Source organism: Giraffa tippelskirchi, chromosome 1 (genome assembly GCF_054371585.1).
Source record: "Giraffa tippelskirchi isolate mGirTip1 chromosome 1, T2T-mGirTip1v1.2.pri, whole genome shotgun sequence".
Taxonomy (NCBI): domain Eukaryota; kingdom Metazoa; phylum Chordata; class Mammalia; order Artiodactyla; family Giraffidae; genus Giraffa; species Giraffa tippelskirchi.
In genome coordinates, this window is record NC_137275.1 from 40,364,731 (window position 1) to 40,390,891 (window position 26,161).

Here is a 26,161-nt window from a genome sequence, read left to right on the forward strand (position 1 = left end):
TGGGTTCCTTTTGTTTTGTTTCCTAGATATCTTCTTACTTCTTGGTCCTTCTGTGAATCCCTCATGAGATGTTTCTCCTTTAACTGCCTCTTGCACATTCTGGTTCCCTAGGGTTCTGTCCTCAGGCCATCGCTATTGTAAAGACTCTCCCCACAGGAGAGGAGCGAAGGAAATGGTGAGTCTGTATAAGGGGAAAACATTAGTTTCCAGGAAGACAGACAGAGGGCTAACTAGAATCAAAGCTTGTAATAGGAAATCTTCCAAATGGTATGAGAAGGAAAGGCATGAGCTTCCTGGAAGTAGCACAGCAACTAGGGACATTGAAGGCTGTGCATTCCAACATCATTATAAAGTTGTAGTTATAACATCATGAATTGAGTTACTACCCATGACATTCACTTTACATGCATTTACATGCATTATTACATCATGTAATTACCAATTCAGCTCTACCAGATATTATCCCTGCTTCAACTCAACAGAGAAACCTGAGACTCTTGAGAGGTTAAGAAATTTTACTAAGCCCCTTGGGTGCAGAGGTTGAGAGGGACTCATGTCATGGACTGACTACATCCAAAGTTGGTTCTCCACATTACACTATGACAATATACCTCTGATGGTAAGTATTAATTTTTCTGCCTTAGCAGGTGAAATCTCTGGTGAGTGATATCTCTGAGACTCTAGGGAACTTCACCACTTAGATTTGGGGGAACAGCATTAATTGTTGTTAAGGGAGACAATTATTTCCATCTCATACAAATTGCCAGTATCCATTGTATCATCGAAAAAGTAAGAGAGTTCCAGAAAAACATCTACTTCGGCTTTATTGACTACACCAAAGCCTTTGACAGTGTAGGTCACAACAAACTGTGGAAAATTCTTCAAGAGATAGGAATACTAGATCACTTTACCTGCCTCCTGAGAAATCTGTATGCAGGTCAAGAAGCAACAGTTAGAACTGGATGTGGAACAACAAACTGGTTCTAAACCAGGAAAGGAGTACGTCAAGGCTGTATATTGTCACCCTGCTTATTTAACTTATGTGCACAGTACATCATGCGAAATAAATCAAGGATGGATGAAGTACAAACTGGACTCAAGATTGCTGGGAGAAATATCAATAACCTCAGATATGCAAATGATACCACCCTTATGGCAAAAAACGAAGAACTAAAAAGCCTCTTGATGAAAGTGAAAGAGGAGAGTGAAAAAGATGGCTTAAAACTCAACATTCAGAAAACTAAGATCATGGCATCTGGTCCCATCACTTCATGGCAAATAAATGGGGAAATAATGGAAACAATGAGAGACTTTATTTTCTTGGGCTCCAAAATCACTGCAGATGGTGACTGCAGCCATGAAATTAAAAGATACTTGCTCCTTAGAAGAAAAGCTATGACCAACGTAGGCAGCATATTAAAACGCAGAGACATTACTTTGCCGACAAAGGCCCATCTAGTCAAAGCTACGGTTTCTCCAGTAGTCATGTATGGATGGGAAAGCTGGACTATAAAGAAAGCTGAGCGCTGAAGAATTGATGCTCTTTGGTATTGGAGAAGACTCTTGAGATTCCCTTGGACTGCAAAGAGATCCAACCAGTCAGTCCTAAAGGAAATCACTCCTGAATATTCATTGGAAGGACTGACACTGAAGCTGAAATTCCAAAACTTTGGCCACCTGATTCGAAGAACTGACTCATGGAAAAGACCCTGATGCTGGGAAAGATTAAAGGCAGGAGGAGTAGGGGACAATAGAGGATGAGATGGTTGGATGGCATCACTGACTCAATGGACATGAGTCTGAACAAGCTCCAGGAGTTGGTGAAGGACAGGGAAGCCTAATATGCTGCAATCCATGGGGTCACAAAGAGTCAGACATGACTGAGCAACTGAACTGAACTGAACTGAACTGATCCTCTTCTATCTATAGTAAAGCATGCTTACTCTACCCCAGTGAAGGAAGTTGGTAATAGTGTTAGACAAAACATAGAACTTTCACTGGACCAGGTTTTAGAAGTGATCTGGTTAACTCTGCTTTAAAATTTGACAAATTCTGATTACCTTTTTCTTTTGTACTCCTGTTCCCATGTGATAAATGTATCTGAGAATGGTTTACTATTAAGATTTGGGCAAAAGATACAGAAAGTTTAGCCTAAGCAAGCAACATCGGCTGGCCCAAGAGAGAACTTTGTCTAGATTTGGGTATTGTTTCTCACACGTATAGATTTTTGGTGGGAAACTTCCAAGAGAGATGGGAGGTGGTAAAATTTCCAAGGAATGCCTAAGAATGTTAATGCTGTGTTAACTTTTATTTTTAAATGGTGCCATGAGTTTATATACATCAAAAGAAAGAAAGCTAGCCAAAGTTGACAGTGAGGAGCAATTCTAAGCTGTTTCATTATGGATTTTCATAATATAAGCCTGATGCTGAGATCAGGAATAAGCAAGCTGTTTAAGAGCACCTCCCAACACTTCAGTGTAGCCACAGTCCTTCTCCTTTCTATGAGCACTTTCCCCTGTGGTGCCTCTCTTCATAGGAAACTGCTCCTTGCTTCCCCTGTTAACAGGGAAGAAAGAAAGCTTGGCAGGTAGTGGTGGTTTTTACTGTCTTCCTCCAGCTGCCCCAGAGGCAGCAAGGGCCTGCTGAGTTTCCTGCACAATCACCAATTAGTATTACCCAGCCCTGAGGCAGACTGAGATGCAGAGGAACCTGGAGAAGGATGCACAATGTTTTTGCTGCAGCAGCCAGGAGCTGTGTTTCCCTGGGGGAGAGACTCACTGAAGGAACAAGTTTATGGCAAGAGTGCATCCAGCCTGGGACAAGGACAGCACAGATTGCCATGCGCAGTGGGCCGTCTACAGCCAGAGTTCCAACACTGCACTGGTAAGTCCAGACTGTCATCACAAAAGAGCAGCTCTTTTGAAAATTAAAACATGTACAACACCAAGAAAAAGGCTTCTTGAAAACAGAATTATGTAAGAACTCTTGTTACCTGGTTTTAGCTGCTTTAGCACTATAGTTTTGATAGCTAGGTAGGATTCATAATTTCCAGATATCTACATGTAACCCAGGGCTTCCCAGCTACCACAGGAGGAAAGAACCTGCCTGCCAATGCAGGAAACACAAGAGATATGGGTTCAATCCCTGAGTTGGGAAGATACTCTGAAGTAGAAAATGGCAATGTACTCCAGTGTCCTTACCTGGAAAATCCCATGAACAGAGGAGCCTGGTGGGCTACAGCCCATGGGGTTGCAAAGAGTAAGACACGACTGAGCATAGCACCATCACCACTACATGTAACCCATGATGTTAAACTGGCAGTTTTAACTAACCAAGAAATAACTAACAGAAAAACTCAATTTTCAGAGTTGATTAGATAGTCTAGCTCCTAAACCATGGCTGTGTTTTTCATCTTAAACTGATCACAGGATTTTATATTATCTAAGACTATTCAGAATAACACTAGAACTGCCTAAACTCTCATCTAGAAGCCCAGCAAGACTGTCCTCACTGAATACACTGTAGAGAAGCAGAAGAAATTAACACAAACAAACAACTGAGCTTTGACCATCTTCTACAAGTTCTCTTTGGTCTAGGTATTAGCTGCCCTCGTAAAACAACATCTGAAAGTGTTCCTTGATTCAGAACTTTATTTGGGTGACAAATGATATTGATTTTCTATGTGTTGAAAATTACTTAGGAAAAGAAAATGAGAATTAGATTCAGTTTGCTGAACCTCTGAACCAACATATAGATGAGCTGTATGGACTGAATAAAGGATATTCAATGAGATCTGACATCAACCTCCAATTCATTCTCCTAGGGAAAACATGCCTTAATCCATGAGTTGAAAGACTTAAGTTGGCTTCGTCCTGGGTACTCTCCTTCATGTCACAGATTGACACTTATCTAGTAGAAGCACCAGTAATGATCTGTACTGGAAGCTCTGCTTCTTGGTTCTGGTTTCCTATGTCTGCTGCTACTGCTGCTGCTGCTGCTGCGTCGCTTCAGTCGTGTCCGACTCTGTGCGACCCCATAGACGGCAGCCCACCAGGCTCCTCCATCCCTGGGATTCTCCAGGCAAGAATACTGGAGTGGGTTGCCATTTCCTTCTCCAGTGCATGAAAGGGAAAAGTGAAAGTGAAGTCGCTCAGTCGTGTCCGACTCTTAGCGACCCCATGGACCGTAGCCTACCAGGCTCCTCCGTCCATGGGATTTTCCAAGCAAGAGTACTGGAGTGGGGTGCCATTGCCTTCTCCTTCCTATGTCTGGCTTCCCTTATATACTTGACTGTGAAGATTTTAAAACAGTCTTTGTCAAACACTTGTGAAAAAATACATTTTTCCCCTCCAATACTCTGCAAAATGTAAATTGGGGCTGTTGTTCCTATAGCCCTGGGCAACCTGTACTGGGCAGTAGGTTCATTTAGCTGTAGTCACCTTACCAGTGCGCTCTGTCTGTGGGGGTCAGTATGCTTCTCCACATTATGAGAAGGGAAAGCAAGCTTCAAACACATTATTGCAGAAATAATCACTTCTTTGTTTCGAATGAAATATTAAAATACATCTCCCACTATGCTAAAATATGGATACCATGATCATTTCTACCCAATAAGTAAGCCCTTGGCAGCAGTTTAATTCAGAAGAATTTCAAGAGAATGTTCATTCAATAGCTCTCTATACAGTATCATTATTTATATTTATTTAAATAACTGTGAAAACTCAAATGGCAAGCAGCTACATACAAAAAAAAATGTTATCGTTTCACAGACTATGTGATATCAAAGAGTTGTTGGAAGTTCAAAGTTGGGGAATATAGAAAATTTGAAATATAAACACATGGGAAATTTTACATCAGAAGGCCTTTTAAAAATATATTAAAATCTGTCTCTAAATATTAAAACACAGGCTGCTGGTAAGATCGCATTTAATGACATCTGTTAGTCAGTAACATGCTGTACATTGCTATCCAGAAAGAATAGGAAAATTCAACTATTTCCCAACTGATTTACTATAACACAGAAAAGGAGAATAATTTGGTCATTAATCAACAATTAATTTTAAAAATACCACCTGTGCGAATGGAGCCTGACTATCAGAACCTTGTGGTATTTTATATGTACTACTCTGATAAGACTCTCAGTGCCTAAACAAAGTCAATGAGATCAATGAATATCGTCCCCTTTCTACTTCTAAGAATTATACTTGCTAACTTCTAAAGCCTTCCTCTGCATCAGGCACATGCTAAGTGCTTAAAATTGTGGCTTTATTTAATTTTCCCAAACACCCAAGAAAGTAAGGCTCTCAAATTCAACCAACCAGACAAGGACAAAAGCCCTAAAAATTTCCTTTTCCCCTAAATCCTGGTCAAGGGCAGCCCAGTTCATTCCTAAAATTTACTAAACCATTACCTCTTGGGAAAAAAAGAGGCATTCATTTATTTTTAAAGAAAGCAATTATTTCTTCAAAGGAAAATTAATTACCCTCTAAGTACCACCATCTGTTTTAACATTTTCAAGCCTAAACTTTGAGGGGAGACACAGTAACATTAAAATGACCCTAATAGTAGAGCCCAAATGACCTTTGTCATTAAGGAGGCAGAGCAGAATCATCCAGCACCACAAAATTTAATATAAAAATGATGTTGTAAGTGGGGTCAGGATGCTGCTTTCAGAGTCTATGAAAAGATCCCCCAATACACAGCACAGCTGCATTTGTATCTATGGGAGATCAAAATACTACAGAGTTGAAAGGCCTACATATACCAAGATAATACAGAGATGTCCCAATCAGAAGGGAATAGTCATAATGACAAAGATTCCAGAAAAGTAATTTGTCAGAGGTTTTCATTTCATAGGAAAAAAGTTTACTTACAAACTTTCATTACGTGTTTACTATATGTAGTTATGCTAGTTAGAGGAAGACAATGGTAAACAAGGAAGCAATCCTGGCCCTAAGAAGTGTGCTGAAATATACTAAGAAATAATGTATTTAAGAGGATAAGCACAGTAGAACTTTCTGAAGTGACAGAAATGGTCTGTATCTTGATAATGGGTATGTGCACGCATGCAAAGGTTTACTCCTGTAGTGGTCTGGATGAGTAATTAAGAAACTACATTTTGTGCATTCTGTGTGGTGCTAAGTCACTTCAGTCCTGTCCGACTCTTTGCAACCCTATGGACTATAGCCCACCAGGCTTCTCTGTCCTTGGATTTCCCAGGCAAGAATACTGGAGTGGGTTTCCATGCCTTTCTCCAGGGGATCTTCCTGACCCAGGGATCAAACCCATGTCTGTTAAGTCTCCTGCATTTGCAGGTGAGTTCTTTATCACTAGTGCCACCTGGGAAGCCCTCTGTACATTGGAAGCTTGAACAAATGAGTAAGTATATTAAAGAAAATGGAGTCAGGTGACTCACTGTTGGAGAAGGAAGTTATAAATAAAAGGAGGGAAAGAAGAAGAAAATACCTATGAAAGTTTCAAAGTTTAAACAATAAGTGATGTTCAAAAAGTCCTGACCCTCAGGTCAGATTCACCTTCCCTATGTGTTGCTTGAAGCTCACAGCGTTGATATCACAGCATATTTTGTTTGCTTGCTTGCTTTCATTAATTGGCAATGCATTTTAAAGTGGACATTTCATTTGAGCTGAGCCCCAGAGCCTTGGGTTTCCATTTGCAAAGGAAAGCATGGTGCCCCCAGCCTGTGTGCTGCCCTCAGAATTTGCTCAGCACAGGTTCTAACTGTTTGTAGAAGGCCAGGTGTTCTCTACTTGGATCTGTTCTCTACATAACTAAACTCCCTTTTTAATTTGTGTTATTTTCCTGTCTTTAGTAAGTCATTGGAGAAGGCACTGGCGACCCACTCCAGTACTCTTGCCTGGAAAATCCCCTGGATGGAGGAGCCTGGTAGGCTGCAGTCCATGGGATTGCTAAGAGTCAGACACGACTGAGCGACTTCACTTTCACTTCTCACTCTCATGCATTGGAGAAGGAAATGGCAACCCACTCCAGTGTTCTTGCCTGGAGAATCCCAGGGACGGGGGAGCCTGTTGGACTGACGTCTATGGGGTCGCACAGAGTCGGACACGACTGACGCGACTTAGCAGCAGCAGCAGTAGCAGTAAGTCATTTGGTTGGTAACCCCTAGGAAAAGCTTAAAAATTGCTACATAGTTAAAACTTAGTTACATGAGCAAATTTCTCTCAAAATGAGATGATAATGAGATAATAGTTATCAACCAAAGAAGAGAGGGAGTAAACCAACATAAAATATGTCTTTGATGTTGCTATTTAGTCGCTAAATCGAGTCCAACTCTTTTGCTACCTGAGGGACTGTAGCACCGCCAGGCTCCTCTGTCCATGGGATTTCTCAGGCAAGAATACTGGAGTGAGTTGCCATTTCCTCCTCCAGGGTATCTTGGCAACCCAGGGATTGAACCCAAGTCTCTAGTGTCTCCTGCATTGGCAGGCAGATTCTTTACCACTGAGTCACCAGGGAAGTCCATAAGTATTTTTTTTTTTATGTGCTACCCATCCTTATAAAGAAGGTTAATACCATAGGAAAAGAATTTTTCACTCAACTGATTCTAATTTCCTAAGTGAAAGGGATTTATAATATAGTCACATTGCTTCTTCTGCTCTTTAAGGATCAACAGGGATAGAGTCTGTGACATCTCACTTAAAATTCCCCAGAGAAAGGCCTCTTGCTCACTGAGAGAGCTAACTTTTTTTAAAGTTCCCACTTCTCTGCCGACAAACCAGAAAGTCCCTTTCCATACTCACCTTGGAATAAATGTGCTATTAAGAGATAGAAGAAAGGATGATTTTCAACCACAAGGGTTCTAAGAAGGAAGAATCCTAATAAAGAAAAAATTAAATGGCAGGACAGTCTTTGTGTTTCTAAATGAATCCATGTCTTTTTCTTTTGCCTGAATAACTAGATGGGTTTCAGATACACAAAGGAGATTTGGGGAAGGGAGACTGAAGAAAGTTAAGTTGTGCTATATAACTGACTGAGAATTCTGAATTCCCAGCGGCAATTCATAAGAAGAATAATAGAAGTGAGCCCCTCATTAGGCAGTGTGGCCAGTGATACTGACTTGCAGTGAATTAAGAGCAAGGATGACTAACTTCTGGGCTTCCCTGGTGGCTCAGATGGTAAAGAATCTGCCTGCAATGCAGGAGATCCAAGCTTGATCCCTGGGTAGGGAAGATCCCCTGGAGAAGGGAGTGCCCACCCACTTCAGTATTCTGGCCTAGAGAATTCCATAGACAGAGGAGCCTGGCCGGCTACAGTCCATGGGGTCGCAAAGAGTCAGACATGACTGACCGACTAACAACAACGACTGACTAACTTCCAATAATACACTTACAGTAACTTTGTTCTACTGTGTACAAACCTCTGGTATCTGTGGATGCCTTGATAAGGTACCAAGAAGGGGCTTTGTATCAATTAGGATTAGTGGCAACAGCGACAGATCAGAGATAAAGGAACAAGCATAAGACAAGAACTAATGACAAGAAGGCAGGAGAGGCAGGACCCTGGAGTCAGGTGACCAGCAAAGCATAAGCCTTTTGGAACTGACTGAAGTCTTTGGAAAAGCAAAAGACCTTCCATAAGATGAAGAATGAGGAGATGAGCTAGTCTTGCCTAAATCCTTAGGGGCAAAGTGAAACTAGTTCACATCTTAGTTACAAATTTATTACTCACTCTGCAACTGGTAGAACAAATGACTTATGAGCCTTATCAAGACTTGAGATTTCCTTCAATTCTAAGCATCTGCTTTCAAACATCTCTATGTATCCTTCTATTTTTAAGCCTGAGTAGTTTGAAATCAAGCACAATTGTAAATCTCTAATGACCTACCACATTTTATATTATCATCCAGCCCATCCAATCACTTCAATACGAACCCAGAACTAAGCCTCAAGAGGCTCATATTAATGCGATTAAGTAGTTAATTTTTCTAGGATGTGCACAGCTGTGGCCATTAATAATCTAATAGCCCTCATACTGCAGTGCTTGGGAAAAATCAAAGCAGCAATATCTAAAAAAATGTCAGGGAACTAAAAACTGAAAGCACAGAGAAAAATGCCACCAGCTGTAGACAGTAAAATCTATTCTACCTGACTAGCTACATGTCAAAGAATCAATGCCTGTCCCGAGAGATGAACATGAACTAGTGCGTGAAGAGCTGCATGCTCAAGATTATTAAGATTGCTAAGTGATAATTCACAAAACTCTGAACCCAGAGTTACAGTCTTGCTCTCCTCCCAACATTCAGTTCAGGGAAAAGGACTTTGTCCTTGACTTACAAGTTCAAATCTCTACTTCCTCCCTCTGTACTTGCATCCAGCAGCATTTCACTTTACTAACATGTATATCTGTTCAATGATTATTTATAGAATGTCTACCATAAAACAGGTACTATGTTAAGACACAATAGTAATGCAATCGCAGAACATTATCCCTGGCTTCAAGGAGATTACAGACTAGTGGTAAATATTCAATTAATAGTTCAGAGTGCTCTGAAGTGACAAAGGAATGAAGTCATTTCAGAAAGAGGGATTAATATAGAGCACCTATCTGCATTTTAGTGTGATTCTTGTATACTGAACCGTATGACCCATATGAACAAAGGTGATAGCAGGAGACAAAGCTAGAGAGGAAACCATGAACTTGATCATTGAGGGTTCTGAATATGAAGCCAAGAAGAGACTGCTTTAGAGTAAGAATTCATTGGAAGATGGCAGAGTATAGAAGGGATAAAACTAGTTACAAGGTGATCAAATAAAAGAATTGTAAAGGGGACTAATGTGGTAGAATGACAATAGAAATAAATGGACAGATAAATAGCAGGATTTGACTGATTGGATGGAAAGACAAGACATTATAGGAAGAATCAAAGGTAATAAGCAGCTTAGTTGTTTGAAGGATCCCTGGTGGCTCAGAGGTTAAAGCGTCTGCCCCCAATGCGGGAGACCTGAGTTCGATCCCTGGGTGGGGAAGATCCTCTGGAGAAGGAAATGGCAAACCACTCCAGTATTCTTGCCTGGAGAATCCCATGGACGGAGGAGTCTGGTAGGCTACGGTCCACGGGGTCGCAAAGAGTCGGACACGACTGAGCGACTTCCCTTCCCTTTAGTTGTTTGAATAACTAAAGATGCCATTTACTGAGCTATGGAAGGAGAAGCAGACTCAGAAGTCAGAATGTGGTGGGAGATAGAGGTACATGACATTGAACTGGAAATGTCCAGTAGGCAGCAGAATGTCTTATTAACTAGGGCCATTTTCATAAAAGGTGGCAGAAGTGGATCAAGTTAGCTTTAACAAAGAGCAAACTTCACTGTAAATGTACCGAGATGGGATGTAACTGTACCTCAGCAAATAGATGATTCAGAGACCTAATACCTCAGAACACTGAACATTTCTCAGCTTGCCCCTCTCTCTAAAATCTCTCATTTATTTTTTCTAACTTTTAAAAAACTATTTAGTATTGAACTATAACTCATATAAGAATAAATTTCATAATCTCTGACTTACAGACTGGCCGTCTCTACATTTATGTTCTATACGAGAGTATACACAGTTGCCTGCAACTTCCAAACTTTGAACCCTACAATTAGAGGATGTCTAAAATATTTAATAAGTTGGGCCAACCAATAATATAGGGCTCTTATGTGACACTAGATGCATTCGAGACAAGAACCACCCTAACATCAGCCCCGGATCTCAAAGAGAGGCTGTCCTGACTTCCAATCTCAAATCCAAACATCTCAGGACACAAATTTATGGTCCAAGCTTGAGTGAAACACACAACCCTGGAAATACTGGCTGTGGAATCTGGAAAGGTCACACAGTAATACAACTTCAACATACATTTAGAAAGGGAGAGTCATTCCTGGAAACTGGATCCTCTGCAGAAAACCCCTTAGACGTTTACTACAGACATCTAAGTCTGTGCTAAGGAGAAAGGTCACCTTTTGGAGCCATCAGCATATGAATGGAAATGATACCATGGGAGAAGACAGAGATCATTCAGAGAAAATGTGTATAGAAGGACTAGAAGGCCAAAAGAGGTTTAATGGGGAAAGAAAAAGGTGACTTGATGGAAACAAAAAAAGAATAACTATAGGGGTAGGAGGTAGACCAGAAGAATAAGAGCACTTTCATTAAAGAATATGTTGTTAAGCCAGTGGACGAAAGGGATTCAAGGTGGTGAAGCTTTGTGTAAAATGTTGCAGAGAAGTCAAAAGTCTGGGAATGAGCAAGAAGAGATCTTTGCAAGCTAAAACAAGAGCGGTTTCGAAAGCATTGCAGGGACATGAGCAAGATTGTTGAGGGTGGAGGTGTGAGTGGAAAGTGAGAAAGTGATGACAGCATGTCACTGTCATAACTCAGAGGCAACTGGAAGCTCCTAATGCACATAATAGCATTTTTGTGTATGTAGATATATGACTAGTGAAATTTGTCACAGCTCTGTGATTGCTTTTATTTACAGTCTTTGACACCTTAAATCATGAATTCTGGTTCTATATCATGTTTTATGCAAATGAGAACTTCTTGGGCTTATGTTCATCATGAATATAGATTTTTTTTTTGCACCAAAGCAATATAAACTATGGAAAAAGTATATAAGCACCATGTGTAGTAAAATCATAAAATGTCCATTAAAATAATCATACCTTATATTACTACAGTATATTATAATTCTCTACGCATTTTTACTGTTATACCTCATTTTCTAAACTGTTTCTAAGTGGTCAAGAACTCTTCCTTCTAAGCAACCTAAATTAACCTAAATACCATGAGCCATTCCTCCAATAATCAGCCCACCAACAAGATAAGATGCCTAAACACACAACAGTTATTAAGGGCTAGAATTTGATATAAACCATTTATTCAAAGGGAGGATGACATTTTCTCAGGTAACAAACTTCTGTTTCTATGCAACAAGTCAAACAGACCAAAATAATGCTCTGAGGTTTTCAAAATTCAGAATTTAACTTCTCAAAATTGTTTATGGCCTGGTAATTTTAAACTTCATCACCCCTTTTCATTTTCTCAAGACTGCAGGATCAAATTTCTCCAACACTTTTCAGCTAAAATGATACACATATGGAACAAGCAGAAACCAAGTTGAAAAATTAAATATTCCCCAGAGCATCAAGCAAAGTCCAGTTTACCCAAATCCAGAATAGCCAAAACTCCTAATGTAAGCCTTAAAACATTCTGAGACTGGTAGATGAGAAGTTATGAATAACCGGAAAAATGCTTTCTCAAAAGTCACAAGAAATCCTATCAACTCAGTACAATTCATTTATCTATTTACTCCATGCCTAATAAGCAAATGCTCAGATGTTCAATCCTCTACTGCCTCAAAGATGATGGTATCCACAGTAAGAGAAATTTCTGCCTAAAGGAAGTTCTTTCAGTAGCAACTAACTTTTCTGGACCACTAAGTTGTGTTGTTGTTAACCCTAATGTAATAGGTTAGAGACTTTTTGCATGCATGCCTGCTCAGTCGTGATCAGCTCTTTGCAGCCCCATAGACTGTAGCCCACCAGGCTCTTCTATCCATGGAATTTTCTAGGCAAGAATATTGGAGTGGGTTGCCATTTCTTACTTCATTAGCTCTTCCCAACCCAGGGATCAAACCTGCATCTTTTGTGTCTCCTGCATTGGCAGGATTCTTTACCACTGGGTCACCTAGTACTTGACACTAAAAATAGCATTGTCTTATATACAGTCTCATATTAAGCAATAGCTGATTTAAATCAAGATTATTAATTACTCTGAGATCAATTTTGTCTGAGGTATTAGATCTTAGGGAGAATTACAGTCTCAAGCAAGTCAAGTCCCTTGGAGTAGATGTGATTAAAAGTGCATCACTCTGTATTTGTGTGTGTGTGTGTGTGTGTGTGTGTGTGTTAGTTGCTCAGTCATGTCCGACTCATTGTGATCACATGAACTGTAGGCCCCCAGGTCCTCTGTCCATGGAATTCTCCAAGCAAGCATACTGGAGTGGGTAGCCACTCCCTTTTCCAGGAGATCTTCCCAACTTAGGGATCAAGCCCAGTTCTTCTTTATTGCAGGCAGATTCTTTACTGCTTGAGCCACCACGGAAGCCCATTGCATCACTGAGGTAACAGGAAAATATTTCTAATCATCAGGTGCAGAGGTTTAAGTATATACTCAACAGGTAGAATTAGGCCTTGGGCATAAGTAAAACATTGCATAATTAAATATTATTCCCCTTTGAGGAGCCACAGCAAAAAAGATAGTGTAACACAAAGGCTGCTGAACACTTGCAGATTTGGAGTTAATCCAACTTTGAGTCAAGGCCACATGATGTATTGAAGTAAACAGAATCATTTTTATTTTTTTCTGAATGGTATACATACTTTCAATCTCTGGAGATGTCCCGTATTCCTCTGTTCTCCAGACTGTGTCACAGAGGTATAAACAATTCAGATAAATTAGTTCACTGATGTTCAAGATAACAACCACTGTAGATTTATCTTAGCAGAGATGATAATTACATCTCTATGTTAAGGCTAGTATCGCTGAGAACCTGTATGGTTTGCATCATAGGTTTTCCATCTTTGCAGTTTTTGGCATTGCTAATAATGTGAATACCTAACACTTGACACATATCCACAAAGTTCTGAGCAGTGATGAAAAAATATAGTCAATCCTGAAGGGAAGAAATAGTGACATAAGTACAAGGTTAGTTGAGTTTTTCCTAGTGAACACACAGGGGTTTATACACAGGCAGAAGCCCTAACTCCCTACATTAAGAAAAAAAAAAAACGGGCTATGGTGTGACCTTGTAGCTGGGGCTAGAATGGGGGGGAAAGAGAGGAGGAAACAAACAAGGAAGAGAAGTTCTTCCGAAGAGCAGCCTGGAGGAGCTCTGCAAATACATAAATGAGGAGTGTGCACTGGGTTAACTGTCAGGAGGATTCACAGAAGACCTGCATTTGCTTCAGTTGAACCAGGTAAGCAAAGACATGGAGGTAGGGAAACTTCAGAGAAGAACAAGAAGTCTACATAGGTTGCTGTGGAAGGTGATAAAGTATCTTCTTAGTGGATGATCAGCAAATCACCACCAGATTTCAAAGATCCTAAAATGACTGTGACCCATAAGCAATGGGGAGCCAAAGAGTACTTTTAAGCAGAGGATCACAGCTTAGTTCTACCAAGGGAGTTGTGGATGGTAAAAGATCATGGAAGGAGCAGATTTGAAGGTCAAAAGAAGTTCACTTTAGGATATGCTAAATTACAGATGGTTTTTAAGGGCAATTTGACACCCTTATGCCCTTATGAAAAATATTCTGAATTAAGAGCTTCTAAGGCTTTCAGCCATTTGCTTCCACCTAGGGAAAATGTAATCTCTGGTTCTGATCTACTTGAAGCTTAGTTTTTCAGTCTGCTCAAGCAAAAATCAACTCAACTGAAAGAGGAAAAATATGATAAAGTGGCTACTTGGCTGAACTGACCAATCAATTAATTCTAAATCGTCAACCAAGCAGTACCATTCAATCTAGAGCCGTATCTCTTCAAGACTGTAAAGGAAGAAGAGTCAAGACCTGGTCCTCCAAGGTTACTCTTCTAAAGGATGAAATAATGCTTTTATCAAACAATTAGATCTCTCAGCAAAATCAATTACTGATGGTATCCCAGATTCCTGGGAGAACCGCATCATAAAAGGCAGTTCTTTGTAAGTTGTCAAGGGCAAGGACAGAGTGCTTTAAAAATCTTTTGATAATCATAGTGGTCATTAATGCGTGCTTTACAAAACGAAATGCTTTGATCTTCATATTTTCTGAGGAAATGAAAATTTATAGCAAAGAGATTATCTATTTTTTAGGATAAATGCATTCATTTAATGATTCAAGAAGAGATTCCAGTATTGTTTTTCAAAAGGTATGGTAGCATGAGTGATTCTTCAGTCTTGTATTTCCTTTTTCATATAAGAAAAACGTTTGGAGAGAACACATTTCCAAATTCAAAATTCTTATTGTCAGGTTGAGGAGACATGGTTTCCTGTGATTTTAGAAACACTGTGCACTTGTGGGGTACATGAAACTCCAACTTCCTTAATTGGAAGAAAATATTTCTTTCCCATAAATATAAAGCCAGTTTCTGATACAACCTTATGATCTTCCTTATTTTTTGTACAAATCTTAACTTTTAGGTATAATAAATTATCTTCCATTTTCTTTTGTCTTGATAACTGATGGTGGAAAGCATGCTTTAAGTGAATAAGTGATTCTCAGTGGGAAGAAATGCCTTGTTCTGCTGAAACTTGCTGTGGATTTGGTGTTAGATCTTACAGTTCTGAAAAGAAATTGCTCCCCTAATTAATAATTTCCATCTCAAAACTAGAAAATATTGGTAGTTTTTTTAAGTCACATCTAAGCAATTTAAACTAACTTAAAGCTGTTCAAAAACTGATGCTTCAGAAAGAAAATGGAAAGAATTAGGTTTAACAATGTAAGAAGGGTTTCAAATCAAAGTGTTTTGTTTTAGCCAACAGAAGAAAACTTTTTAAAAAAGAATGTTAATATCTTTAAGCAATTGTTAGACTCTATTGTTCACCAAGGTTTCTATAGGCCCCAACATTCCTTATTATGTTATACTCAGCCACTTCATGTATATTTTTATTTAATGCCTATTTCCAAAGGCATTTCTGCTTCTGAAGTGGCTCTCAATATTAAATGTTAGAGCCAATTTAATCCAAATGATCTGCTCTCGAAAAGTTTATTTCACAAGACTGATTATCTGAGTACTAAAAGAGAAGCAGTACAAGAAAAGATTGAGCTGTCTTTTTAAGTTACTTAATTAGGAGCATTTTATTTTCTGTGTGTGTGTGTGTGTGTGAGCTGAGAACATATATTTTTCTTCCTTTGCCTCCTCATTGCTGACAGTTGTTTTGTCAACCTCTAAAAATGTAGGCACAGTTGTCATTGCTTTTGTTTGTTGGTAAAGTTAGTACTGTATATATAGATATATATAGATAGATAGATATGTAAGGTTAGCATATATTTCTTTAAGTCTACATTACTAGGATATCTAGCTTACAAATCCTTAGCACACAGAGTTACATAAAGCCTTTAAAAATTTATTCTAAAAATTATCAAAACATAGATTAATGGAATTAATCTTGAATCATCTGAGTCAGGATAGAAAAGTTCCTTGAGAATAGGGTTACTTCTATAGCTTCAATGTTGAATATTCCTTTCCTGCCCCAAAGTTTTATTCAGAGTGAGTATCCTTGTTATATGGTGGAGTTTTGTCTCTTAATCATGAAATTGTGTGTTGATTTGAAGCAACAGTTAGAACTGGACATGGAAGAACAGACTGGTTCCAAACAGGAAAAGGAGTACGTCAAGGCTGTATATTGTCACCCTGCTTATTTAACTTATATGCAGAGTACATCATGAGAAATGCTGGGCTGGATGAAGCACAAGCTGGAATCAAGATTGCCAAGAGAAATATCAATAACCTCAGATATGCAGATGACACCACCCTTATGGCAGAGAGTGAAGAAGAACTAAAGAGCCTCTTGATGAAAGTGAAAGAGGAGAGTGAAAAAGTTGGCTTAAAGCTCAACATTCAGAAAACTAAGATCATGGCATCTGGTTCCATCACTTCATGGGAAATAGATGGGGAAACAGTGGAAACAGTGTCAGACTTTATTTTTCTGGGCTGCAAAATCACTGCAGATGGTGATTGCAGCAATGAAATTAAAAGACGCTTGCTCCTTGGAAGGAAAGTTATGACCAACCTAGACAGCATATTAAAAAGCAGAGACATTACTTTGCCAACAAAGGTCCGTCTAGTCAAGGCTATGATTTTTCCACTGGTCATGTATGGATGTGAGAGTTGGACTGTAAAGAAAGCTGAGCACCGAAGAATTGATGCTTTTGAACTGTGGTGTTGGAGAAGACTCTTGAGAGTCCCTTGGACTGCAAGGAGATCCAACCAATCCATCCTAAAGGAGATCAGTCCTGGGTGTTCATTGGAAGGACTGATGTTGAAGCTGAAACTCCAATACTTTGGCCAGCTGATACAAAGAGCTGACTCATTGGAAAAGACCCTAATGCTGGGAAAGATTGAGGGCAGGAGGAGAAGTGGACGACAGAGGATGAGATGGCTGGATGGCATCACCGACTCTATGGATATTTGTTTGGGTGGACTCAGGGAGTTGGTGATGGACAGGGAGGACTGGCGTGCTGCGGTTCATGGAGTCGCAAAGAGTCAGACATGACTGAACGACTGAACTGAACTGAATTTATGAATAATTTCTGTGTATGAACCACAAATTACAGAATTTCAAATCTCAGTGTTTAAGTTTGTAAGATAGTTTCATCTTGAAGGCACACAACAAAATTCTTTTGGGTGAAATGAACTATTAGGAAATTATAACTGAATATCAATTTCCACCAATAAAACAATGTATGTTGCATTCCCTTAGCAGAAGAGACCATCAAATAATTACCAATATTTTCCAAATCTGACATCAAAGGATTATGAAAACTGTTCCATACTGTATATTAAAGAAATAAAAAAACTTCTTGTCATCTTTATCCACTTACATATTATGCAAGAGTACTACTAGTATTGCATCTCTTGCTTACTTTATTTCTTAACTATTTAGATTGAACAGAGCAAATAAAATATTTTCCATAAAAAATATATACTTCATTATTTACGCATGTCAATAGAAAATTTCAGAGACAACCATGTACAGTGTCAAAATTTTAAAACTTATTTTTATATTTAGTAAAAAAACACTTCAATTTCCTTATCAGTCACATTAACTGACTTCATGCCTTTCATATGATAAAGTATATGAAAAAGTCTTATATTTAATATCTTAAAACTGATCACATATAGAAAATAGTCACAGTTACAAGGAAAACCTGGAACAGACTTATCCATTCTATCAAATAAGAGTCTCCTTGGTTGATAAAGTATGTTTTACCAAAAAATACTTTATTGACACTGAAATAATTAAATTTCAAAAAAGCCAACAAAATTGCAGCTAAAACACTTAGCGTGAAAAGCCACTAATTACTTATTTTCTTTGTTACAACACATAGAACAATGCTGGAATACACAGAGCAGTTGTGCTGTAGATGTACCCATTGTCTCTGTAATTGAAGTTCCAGGCAGAGCCCTGTCAGGAGCATATTTATGACATAATCCTACTGGTCCACAAACAGAGAGTACAATGAACCTATCGCATACCTTTTTGTTCTTTTTTGGCATTAACTTTGCTCTTATTTCTCAATTGATAAAGGGATTGATGGTTTCCTGGCTAGACATGGTAGATGTCTGAATCCTGTAAGACAACTGGAACCAATTTATCACTGGGCAGAAGCATCTTCCACTAATGGAAATGGCAGATGTCCAGCCTACCCTTCCAGGAATGTAAGTAGCTAACTTTTGTAGGTACAAGGTGTTGAGAATGATAGTAGTGTTTAGATGTGTTTGTTTTAATAGCAGCTCCTTCTCTATTGTGAGACTATACTGCAACAGTTTTTCTGGAAAAAGGTAATTGTGAAAAGTTTATGGTTAAAAAAAAATAAGGATGAGTCTGTCATTGTGAGTAATGCAGTGGGGGAAAATACGTAAATGGAATCCAAATAGAGAGAGGAATTTAGCGAATTTTCAAAAGAAGTAGGAAGGATATTTAAATACCTTCAGCATATAAGAGTGAAAAAATTAATGGGCTCTGCAGTCCAACTGACCAACGTTTGAAATCCCTACCATTTCCTAACTGCATAAACCTGAGCAGGTTATTGAAACCTTCAGTCTTGGGGGAGAGGATTGTTTATTTTGACTTAATAATGTAACTGTAAAAACAAAGCAGACTGTTGTGAGAATTAAATTAAGTAACACATAGCACATTGCCTGACAAATAATTGATACTCAGTGAGCAAGAGAATCCCCTGTAACACTACTTCAAATAGACCTACTGTTTGCCTCAACTTAGGGTATTATTCAATGCTTCCCAGGTTTCATAGGGAGAGAGAAGAAACACTGATCCTGCTTTCCATGTAAGAAAGGCATGCAAATATGCAGCAGTAGGAAATTTCTGAGCCCACACAGATCAACTGGCTTAGCTAACGTTGTGTCCACTGCTGAAAGTCAGGTATGTCTAGTCATGTCTAGTGGACCAGGGGGTGGCCCAACCAAGATAAGTTTATATGGGAGATGTTTCTCATTGCTGAGGCTGTGATGAGTCTGGGGATGAACAAGCATTGACTTGGTAAAGGAGGTCTGTCAGGTCAGCTTGCCTGGGGGCTGGAGAGACCCATGGACGGTCATTTATTCCACAGAGACAAAGAGGAAGGCATAATGAACTGACCTGATGACAAAACCAGGGATGGGAATGTTGATTCACTGTAGCTATCAGTCATACCTACCTGCAGACTGGGCCCATGAATATGCCGGGGTTCTATCTGAGAGAGAGAAAAATCGCTAATTAAAAATTGAGAGGGTTTTCTGATATTGTAAAATGATGATGAACAAGAGCAGTATGGAAATTCTGAAACAGTCTAACAAAGAGGAAAGAGACATTCCCTCCCAATCCATCAATGACCCTGCACAATTGGGTACTTCAAGGCCTGTAATGCATCAAGCACGGTACCTGATCCAACACTGACAATACCCTCTGAAACCCCAGGATCTGGTGGAAAATCAGCAGGCCTGGACAGAAGGACAGTAGTGCCAGGCTGGGGACCTGCCTCCCCCTGGAACTTCTATATTAAAGGTTGGAGCAAGAGATATGAACATTCTGGCTATCATTTTATTATTATAATAGCCTCGTCTCTAAATCCAGGTTGGTAAAGTCTAGGAAAATGGGGATTTTATTTTCCAATATGCTCCAAGTTTGATATTATTATATAGCATTATCCCTTTATTTATTCACTATAATTCTTCTCTCTCAGAAATGGAGCAGAAAGAAAGTGAAATAGCTGAGGGTTTCCATTATAACTTGGGGAGTTTTGTTTATATGGATACTTACATTGCTGGGCTTCTCAGGTGGTACATTGGTAAAGAATCTGCCTGCCAAATGCAAGAGATGCAAGAGATGCAGGTTCTATCCCTGGGTAGGGAAGATCCCCTGGAGAAGGAAATGGAAATCCACTCTAGTATTCTCACCTGGAAAATTCCATGGACAAAGGAGCATGGTGGGCTACAGTCCATGGGTTCACACAAAGTTGGACAAGACTGAGTGACTGAACACACAGTTAAATTGAAAGCCCTTTTAAAAAAAAAAGTATTAAAGTATAGTTGATTTACAATGTTGTGCCAATCTTTGCTGTACAGAAAAGTGGCTCAGTTACATACATGTAGACATTCTTTTTTAAATATTCTTTTCCATTATGGTTTATTGCAGGATAGTGAATATATTTCCCTGTGCTATGTAGTAGGGCTTTATCTGCTTAGTCCTCCATTTAAAGTATCCCAAACACTGTTGTACAATTGTTACTTAACATCATAGAATTTTGTTTTTCTAAAAAGCCAGTAAAAGTAAAATAGACTTTTACTATTGAGGGGGTAAAGTAAAGGTCTATTTTATTCAGCAAAGAATCTGAATTCAAAAAATGCAAAGTGTTTTACTAGTGAGAAGAGCATAACCCACGCTTTTCTGATTGTCATCCAGCAAGCTGTCAACTAAACAGTACAGATTTTCAAATGAATATTTTTAATCAGGAGCTCAAAACTCAGCAATTAGCCCTTTCTGGTGGGATTTTGTTTGTTAATTTTGAGGGTGCAACCCTCAAAGTGAATTTATTAATTTTTACAGCATATTTATTCTATAGTGTCACTCATTCGCTCTAACAAGTCTTGCACGTGAAGGATGCAAGTGCACAGGTACTTCAGGCAGCCTTTGGATTCCTCCTGCCTTATGTTTTATTCAGTCAATCAACTTGGCTGCCATTCTGTATTCCTAAAATAAGAAGATGTACAGAGATCCCATAGGCAGCTGAGAAGGGGCCCCACTCCCTTAATCCCCAGGATGTATCAGCAAAGAATTGACTCAAACCAAGAAGCCTCATATCCTTTAAGCCCTTTAAAGTCATAGGGTGACATTTCTCATAGTTTCAGGAGCCTCTGGAACATGCTGAATTAGCAGTACAACTTAATGAGGATTAGGCTAATTTGACAGAAGATGTAGAACACCTTTTCCATATCTCCTCACTGTAGTTTCAATCTGATATCCAGTGGCTAAAAGTGAAGGAAGGAGTGACCTTTACGAGTAGCTTTGAGTCTCCAAGTTGACAGGGCAGAATTGCTCCTCTTCAGATGTCAGAGTAACCACGATGCATGATGTTGATGAGGGTCAAATTGCTCAAGATATATATTTTCATTCACCTCCTTAGAGACTGAACCTGACAAAACTGTAATAGCTTATTGAGTTCCAAATGACAATGACATACTGGGTATTTTCAAGCACTTTTATTTTTCTTATTTCCTGACTGGTTAGAAAAGAAAGACATTATCCCACAAAATAATAATCTTGTGATGTTTCAAAATAATTTTTTCACACCATGTTATTTATAATACAGTAGTGAGCCTCTCGAAGCATTGTATAGACATAGAATACTATAGCCAACAGATGTATAAAATTTATGGTTGCTTTTCCACAAATTTAACTAGATCTTTCTGGAGCTTCTTCTATATAAACAAGCATCATGAAACTAGATCAAGGGCCAGCAAACTTTCTCTGTAAAGGACCAGAGAACAGATAGTTTCAGCTTTGCAGACTCTAAGGTCTCCCTTATAACTACTTAACTCTGCTGTTGTAGTGCAAAAGCAGCCATGTGTGTGCATGCTAAGCCGTTTCAGTCGGGTCTGACTCTTTGCAACCCCTTGGACTGTAGCCCATCATGTTCCTCTGTCCATGGGATTCTGCAGGCAAGAATACTGGAGTGGGTGTCCATGCCTTCCTCCAGGGGATCTTCCCTACCCAGGGACTGAACCCAAGTCTCATGTGTTGGCAGGTGGGTTCTTTACCATTAGCACCCACCTGGGAAAGCAGACATAGACATTACATAAACAAGTAGGTGTGAATTTGTTCCAATAAAACTTTATGGACACTAAAATTTGATTTTATATAACATTTATATATCATGAAACATTCTTTTGATTTTTTTCAACCATTTAAAAATGTGAATATCATTTGTAGCTCATAAGCCATATAACCAGCCCATGGGATGGGCCTGGCTTGGTCCAAGGGTGATATCTAGATATCAAGTTTTAAAAAGATACTCTGAACCTTACTCTGGTTTCAAATTCTCCAAGCTTTAGATAACATCTAATGATACTGACATTTATAAAATGTATCATACTGAGTATTTATAAAATTTGTTAACCTACTGACACCTAGGGCCTGGAAAAATACTAGGTATGTCTCAAATTTAATGTACATATGAATCACCTGGAGATCTTATTAAAATGCATATTTTGATCCAGTAAGTCTGAGGTGGAACAATTCAGAACCTACATTTCTAACAAATGATGCCCATGCTTTTGGTCTCTGATCCACTCTTTGAATGACACTGCTTAGAAGATATACAATTAAAATTCAACCAAATTGTCGAAGGTAAGGCAATTAAATCAAATAATAAGTATTTACTGAGGATCTACTACATGTCTGCTTCTATACTTGATACCAAGGAAGATTCAGGAAAATACAGAGAATATAACCTTTTCCCACAGGGAGCTTACAATCAAGATATTGTAGTGTAGTATGTTAGTTGCTCAGTCGCATCTGACTCTGCGACCCCATGGACTGTAGCCCGCCAGACTTCTCTGTCCATGGAATTCTCCAGGCAAGAACACCAGAGTAGGTTGCCATCACCTTCTCCAGTGGATCTGCCTGACCCACGAATCAAACCCAGGTCTTCTGCACTGCAGGCAGATTCTTTATCAGCTGAGCCACCAGGGAAGCTCACAACCAAGATTAACATACATGAAACAAACATAAAGAAAAAGAACTAAATTAAAGAGACTTTAAGTGACAAGGCAGTTCAGAACAAAACAGAATGACATATGAAATCCAACAGAGCACAAGCAAATAGATAAGCCTTGACCCGAACCACAAAGAACAAACAGTGAAAAAGGAAGGGAAAGCGTAGCACACCATTACCAAAGTTATGAAAGCGGATATGCTGTGGTCTAGAGTGTCTGACAAAATAGATGTGGGAAGCCATCTGGTTGGAACAGGTGACCTCTGAAGTTATTACTTAGGTTATATGTTTCTTTTAGGTGACTTGGGGAACTGTTAATGAAAATGAGGGAGCTTTGCCAAACCAAGATATCTCTTGATGTCACTCTATACCTTGTAGAAAATCTCCTAAAGGTTTGGCGTCTTTCAAAGAATTTTCCTTTAGGAACACAATTAGTTATCCTTTGAAGTTATGGCTTTAGCTGTTTACTGTGGGAAATGGCATACTTGGAATTTTCAGTGCTAAGTATATTTATCAGGGCTGCCTTTCATAATAAGAAGGGATTTAAGTATTACTCTCTGTCACTTAAGCAAATTTTGCCCGAAATCCCACTTTTAGAAGCTGTTTATATTTAGATTAAGACCACACTTCTCAAACTTGGGCTGCCCAGCAGTATGCAGACAACAGGGAAACTCATGGGGAAAAAATAGTGCATCTTATAGAGGGCCAAGTTCATTGATTTAGTGAAGATGAAAATTAAACAACTTAACCGTAAACAAAAATATTATTTTCGTAGTAAACTAACATGGACATATTATGCTGCTGCTGCTGCTAAGTCGCTTCAGTCATGTCAGACTCTGTGCGACCCCATAGACAGCAGCCCACCAGGCTCCGCCGTCCCTGGGATTCTCCAGGCAAAAACACTGGAGTGGGTCGCCATTTCCTTCTCCAATGCAGGAAAGTGAAAAGTGAAAGTGAAGTTGCTCAGTCTTGTCTGACTCCTAACGACCCCATGGACTGCAACCTACCAGGCTCCTCCGTCCATGGGATTTTCCAGGCAAGAGTACCGGAATGGGGTGCCATTGCCTTCTCCGGGACATACTATGAAATAGACTGAAAAATCGACAATTTCTTTTTATATGATAAATCAAATTGTTTCAAAGAAATATGGAGCTTGAGCCTAGAGCTTTGGGCTCCACTTTGAGAGGCTATAAGTGTATAAGTTCACTTTCCTCAATTTTAAGCAGTTCTTTGGTTAAAAAAAAAAATTTGAAAAGATTTGAATTGATGTCCACTATACAGCAGTTAAAGATGAGCCACCAGATTTGGCTGAATCTTAAAAAATGTCCCATAAGTGAAAAGGCATGAAAACAAATGAGAAATAGTAGATAGTACACTGTTTACATGAATTATTAATAAAATATTTGCAAATAAAACAAAAATACATATCTGACAAAAATATAAACAGAAAGATATGCATTAAATACATAAGAATGGTTACCATTGAAGTATAGGAAATGAAAATAGAAAGCAACTAAACAAATAAGTAAATGAGGGAGACCTTGCATGCATAATAAATTGAATATTATAACTAAATCAAACCTCTGCACTTAAGGCTCAGAACAATTAATGGGTTAAGGCATCATCAACCATAAAGCATTTCTTTTTAAACAAAGATGGCTTTGGATATATGATATTAAATCTTTAACATCTAGGCAAGAATTAATTATCAGAGCAAGATAATAACAAGGAAAAAATAGAGAAAAGAGGAAAAGAGAGAGAAGGCAAAACAATAATTAAAATTTATTTCATACTTGATATTTCCCTAGCATTTGGGCCAAGCCTTTTACATGCATGAGCTGAGGTAAATACTATTATTATCCCCAGTTGATGGATGAGGAAACTGAGGCTTGGAGAGGTCAAGAAAGGCGCTTGGTGATATCACCCAGTTTGTAAGAGGCAGGTAGTTTTCATACTTTAATCTATCTCACCTTTGATAGATGGAGTCAACTCCTAACCATTACTACACACTGCTTAGCATGAAAAATATGAGGGTAGCCTGAGTTCAGGATTCAGTTGGGTGTGGATACTGACCCAGTATGGGGAGAGACTTGCTTAAGAAAGAGGGGAGAGAAGAAAGGTGGGGGAGATATGGGAATGCACTGAAGAAAATGACACCTTTCACAACCTAGTCCTTAGCCACTCTTTAAAGTTTACAGTTGTTTTTCAGATTCACCTACTATTTATCTGCAGTGATTTATGAACAACTAAACATCATTATTTTCCCTTCAGCCATTTAGTTGAGAAAATAGGTTGTTATTTTGTTGTTCTTAAAGCAACATTTTAAGAGAGAGTTCTTGCACCTAACACTAGAAGTGCCACTTGCCTGACCTATAGTTTTACTGTTTGACCCTCAAGAAGCCTTGAAAAATAGCTGAGCACCGAAAAATTGATGCTTTTGAAATGAGGTGTTGGAGAAGACTCCTAAGAGTCCCTTGGACAGCAAGGAGATCAAACTAGTCAATCCCAAAGGAAATCAGTCCTGAATATTCATTGGAAGGACTGATGCTGAAGCTGAAACTCCAATACTTTGGCCACTTGATGCGAAGAACTGACTCATTTGAAAAGACCCTTATGCTGAGAAAGATTGAAGGCAGGAGGAGAAGGGGAGGACAAAGGATGAGATGGTTGGATGGCATCACCAACTCAATGCATATGAGTTTGAGTAAGCTCCAGGAGTTGGTGATGGACAAGGAAGCCTGGCATGCTGCAGTCCATGGGGTTGCAAAGAGTCGGACATGACTGCAAGACTGAACTGAACTGAACCGAACTGATCCATACTTTAGTTCTTTACAATTTTTCAAAAAAGGAAAATTGTAATTATGTTAAGATATGGTAAGGACCAATAAGCTCACATATGTGTGGTGCTTTGAGAAAGGGGAGCTCTGTGTAAGTGTTGGCAGTTCTTGCCAAGCACTCCCCCAGCTTTTTCCTCTCTGCCTCTATGGCAAGCTCAACCAGAATTCCAGTTCCTTAATCATGGTGACAACCATTTCCATAGATACACCTGAAATACCACAAAGAGGTCTCTCTTCAGTTTTTTGAGAGAATTAATAGTGTTTTCAAGGCTTTTATGTAGCTCTAGCCACAAGGCAAGGGCATGCAATTCAACAGAACACTTAACTGGTAAG

General features: G+C 39.0%; 1 long non-coding RNA gene across 1 annotated transcript; it reads left to right on the top strand.

Annotated features, from left to right (window-relative positions):
* Nucleotides 1-480: 480 nt before the first annotated feature.
* On the top strand, nucleotides 481-19,803 carry LOC145538279 (uncharacterized). The gene is made up of 2 exons (XR_014076761.1): nucleotides 481-619; nucleotides 18,308-19,803. It is a non-coding gene; the product is annotated as an uncharacterized LOC145538279 (long non-coding RNA).
* The last annotated feature ends 6,358 nt before the right edge of the window (nucleotides 19,804-26,161 follow it).